This window comes from Penaeus vannamei, chromosome 26 (genome assembly GCF_042767895.1).
Source record: "Penaeus vannamei isolate JL-2024 chromosome 26, ASM4276789v1, whole genome shotgun sequence".
NCBI lineage: Eukaryota > Metazoa > Arthropoda > Malacostraca > Decapoda > Penaeidae > Penaeus > Penaeus vannamei.
The window spans coordinates 3,551,860-3,556,725 of NC_091574.1; positions in this window are offsets into that span (position 1 = coordinate 3,551,860).

Genomic DNA, 4,866 nt, shown 5'->3' on the forward strand with positions numbered 1-4,866 from the left:
GAACAATAATAATAAGAAATCATAATGATAACGAAATACAATAATAAATATAAAGATAACGAAACCACTACAACTACTAACGCTACTAACAACACAGACAAAAACACCAATTTTAACAAGTAAAGCAAACAAACAAACATAAGTAAACCACCAACATCCATACAAACACAAAACGAAGATGACACAAAGAAAGACAGCAATAAACCAAGGAGACAGAGAAACAGCAATGAACCAAGGAGACAGAGAAACAGCAATAAACCAAGGAGACAGGAAAAACAGCAATAAACCAAGGAGACAGAGAAACAACAATAAACCAAGGAGACAGAAAAAAACAGCAATAAACCAAGGAGACAGAGAAACAGCAATAAACCAAGGAGACAGAGAAACATCAATAAGCCAAACAGACAGAGAAACAGCAATAAACCAAGGAGACAGAGAAACAGCAATAAACCAAGGAGACAGAAAAAACAGCAATAAACCAAGGAGACAGAGAAACAGCAATAAACCAAGGAGACAGAGAAACAGCAATAAACCAAGGAGACAGAAAAACATCAATAAACCAAGCAGACAGAAAAAAACAGCAATAAACCAAGGAGACAGAGAAACAGCAATAAACCAAGGAGACAGAGAAACAGCAATAAACCAAGGAGACAGAGAAACAGCAATAAACCAAGGAGACAGAGAAACAGCAATAAACCAAGGAGACAGAGAAACAACAATAAACCAAGGAGACAGAGAAACAGCAATAAACCAAGGAGACAGAGAAACAGCAATAAACCAAGGAGACAGAGAAACAGCAATAAACCAAGGAGACAGAGAAACAGCAATAAACCAAGGAGACAGAAACAACAATAAGCCAAGCAGACAGAGAAACAGCAATAAACCAAGGAGACAGAGAAACAACAATACACCAAGCAGACAGAGAAACAGCAATAAACCAAGGAGACAGAGAAACAGCAATAAACCAAGGAGACAGAAAAAACATCAATAAACCAAGGAGACAGAGAAACAGCAATAAACCAAGGAGACAGAGAAACAGCAATAAAACAAGGAGACAGAAAAACAGCAATAAACCAAAGAGACAGAGAAACAGCAATAAACCAAGGAGACAGAGAAACATCAATAAACCAAGGAGACAGAGAAACAGCAATAAACCAAGGAGACAGAGAAACAGCAATAAACCAAGCAGACAGAGAAACAACAATAAACCAAGCAGACAGAGAAACAGCAATAAACCAAGGAGACAGAGAAACAGCAATAAGCTAAGCAGACAGAGAAACATCAATAAACCAAGGAGACAGAGAAACAGCAATAAACCAAGGAGACAGAGAAACAGCAATAAACCAAGCAGACAGAGAAACAGCAATAAACCAAGGAGACAGAGAAACAGCAATAAACCAAAGAGACAGAGAAACAGCAATAAGCCAAGCAGACAGAGAAACATCAATAAACCAAGGAGACAGAGAAACAGCAATAAACCAAGGAGACAGAGAAACAGCAATAAACCAAAGAGACAGAAAAACAGCAATAAACCAAGGAGACAGAAAAAGCAGCAATAAACCAAGGAGACAGAGAAACAGCAATAAACCAAGGAGACAAAAAAAAAACATCAATAAACCAAGGAGACAGAGAAACAGCAATAAACCAAGGAGACAGAGAAACAGCAATAAACCAAGGAGACAGAAAAAACAGCAATAAACCAAGGAGACAGAGAAACAGCAATAAACCAAGGAGACAGAAAAAACAGCAATAAACCAAGGAGACAGAGAAACAGCAATAAACCAAGGAGACAGAAAAAACAGCAATAAACCATGGAGACAGAGAAACAGCAATAAACCAAGGAGACAGAGAAACAGCAATAAATCAAGGAGACAGAGAAACAGCAATAAACCAAGAAGACAGAAAAAACAGCAATAAACCAAGGAGACAGAGAAACAGCAATAAACCAAGGAGACAGAAAAAAACAGCAATAAACCAAGGAGACAGAGAAACAGCAATAAACCAAGGAGACAGAGAAACAGCAATAAACCAAGCAGACAGAAAAAACAGCAATAAACCAAGGAGACAGAGAAACAGCAATAAACCAAGGAGACAGAGAAACAGCAATAAACCAAGGAGACAAAGAAACAGCAATAAACCAAGGAGACAAAGAAACAGCAATAAACCAAGGACACAGAGAAACAACAATAAACCAAGGAGATAGAGAAACAGCAATAAACCAAGGAGACAGAGAAACAGCAATAAACCAAGCAGACAGAGAAACAGCAATAAGCCACGCAGACAGAGAAACAGCAATAAACCAAGGAGACAGGAAAAACAGCAATAAACCAAGGAGACAGAGAAACAGCAATGAACCAAGGAGACAGAGAAACAACAGTAAACCAAGGAGACATGGAAGCAGCAATAAACCAAGGAGATAGAGAAACAGCAATAAACCAAGGAGACAGAGAAACAGCAATAAGTCAAGCAGACAGAGAAACAGCAATAAACCAAGCAGACAGAGAAACAGCAATAAACCAAGGAGATAGGGAAACATCAATAAACCAAGGAGACAGAGAAACATCAATAAACCAAGGAGACAGAGAAACAGCAATAAACCAAGGAGACAGAGAAACAGCAATAAACCAAGGAGACAGATAAACAGCAATAAACCAAGGAGATAGAGAAACAGCAATAAACCAAGGAGACAGAGAAACAGCAATAAGCCAAGCAGACAGAGAAACAGCAATAAACCAAGCAGACAGAGAAACAGCAATAAACCAAGGAGACAGAGAAACATCAATAAACCAAGGAGACAGAGAAACAACAATAAACCAAGGAGACAGAAAAAACATCAATCAACCAAGGAGACAGAGAAACAGCAATAAACCAGGGAGACAGAGAAACAGCAATAAACCAAGGAGACAGAGAAACAGCAATAAACCAAGGAGACAGAAAAAACAGCAATAAACCAAGCAGACAGAGAAACAGCAATAAACCAAGGAGACAGAGAAACAACAATAAACCAAGCAGACAGAGAAACAGCAATAAACCAAGGAGACAGAAAAAACAGCAATAAACCAAGGAGACAGAGAAACAGCAATAAACCAAGGAGACAGAAAAAACAGCAATAAACCAAGCAGACAGAGAAACAGCAATAAACCAAGGAGACAGAGAAACAACAATAAACCAAGCAGACAGAGAAACAACAATAAACCAAGGAGACAGAAAAAACAGCAATAAACCAAGGAGACAGAGAAACAGCAATAAACCAAGGAGACAGAAAAAACAGCAATAAACCAAGCAGACAGAGAAACAGCAATAAACCAAGGAGACAGAGAAACAGCAATAAACCAAGCAGACAGAAAAAACAGCAATAAACCAAGGAGACAGAGAAACAGCAATAAACCAAGGAGACAGAGAAACAGCAATAAACCAAGCAGACAGAGAAACATCAATAAACCAAGGAGACAGAAAAAACATCAATAAACCAAGGAGACAGAGAAACAGCAATAAACGAAGCAGACAGAAAAAAACAGCAATAAACCAAGGAGACAGAAAAAACAGCAATAAACCAAGGAGACAGAAAAAAAACAACAATAAACCAAGGAGACAGAGAAACAGCAATAAACCAAGGAGACAAAAAAAACAGCAATAAACCAAGGAGACAGAAAAAAACAGCAATAAACCAAGGAGACAGAGAAACAGCAATAAACCAAGGAGACAGAGAAACAGCAATAAACCAAGGAGGCACGGAATCCCTCATTATTCCAGTCCAGCGAGCATGAGGCCGAAGGATGGATATGTGGCTATGTGGTATTTCCATTCCTCATGTCCGTTCTGCGGGACAGAGACCAATAACGGTGATTGATGTGGAGTGTGGTCGTTGAAGGTATGTGGTCGCTGGAGAGGAGAGGTCTTGGTTGTTGTTAGTATCTCTGGCTGGTGTTGTAGGTAGAATAAGTAGAGTCAGTATTTCTGGCTGGTGTTGTAGGTAGAATAAGCAGAGTAAGTATTTATGGCTGGTTTTGTAAGTAAAGTAAGGAAATAGAGTAAATATTTCTGTCAGGTATTGTAAGTAGAATAAGTAGAGTATTTTCTGTCTGGTATTATAAGTAGAATAAGTAAGTAGAGTAAGTATTTCTGTCTGGTATTATAAGTAGAATAAGTAAGTAGAGTATTTCTGGCTGGTGTTGTAGGTAGAATAAGTAGAGTAAGTATTTCTGTCTGGTATTGTAAGTAGAACAAGTAAGTAGAGTAAGTATTTCTGTCTGGTATTGTAAGTAGAACAAGTAAGTAGAGTAAGTATTTCTGTCTGGTATTGTAAGTAGAACAAGTAAGTAGAGTAAGTATTTCTGTTTGGTATTATAAGTAGAATTATTTTTGTTTGGTATTGTAAGTAGAATAGATAAGTAGAGTAGTGATTCTGTCTGGTATTGTAAGTGAAATGTAAGTAAAGTAAGTATTTCTGTCTGGTGGTATAAGTAGAATAAGTAAGTAGATTAAATATTTTTGTATGGTAGTGTAAGTAGATTAGATATTTTCCTTAGTATTGAAAGTAGAATAAATATTCTTGTCTGGTATTGCAAGTAGAAAAATGCGGCTAGTATTTTAAGTAGAATAAGTATTTTTGTCAGGTGATTTGAATGGAATAAGTATTTCTGTCTGAAGTTGTAAGTAGAATATTTTATTTCTATGTGATATTGCAGGTAGACTGCTCTTTTGTTCGTCTGGGAAAGAACATGTTTGCGATACTGCCACGTGTTCAAGTTGCAGAGATGAACCCCATTTTCAACTCTGCACTAGAACTACCTACAACTACTAGAACTACCTACATCCACTAGAACTACCTACAACTACTAGAACTACCTACATCCACTAGAACTA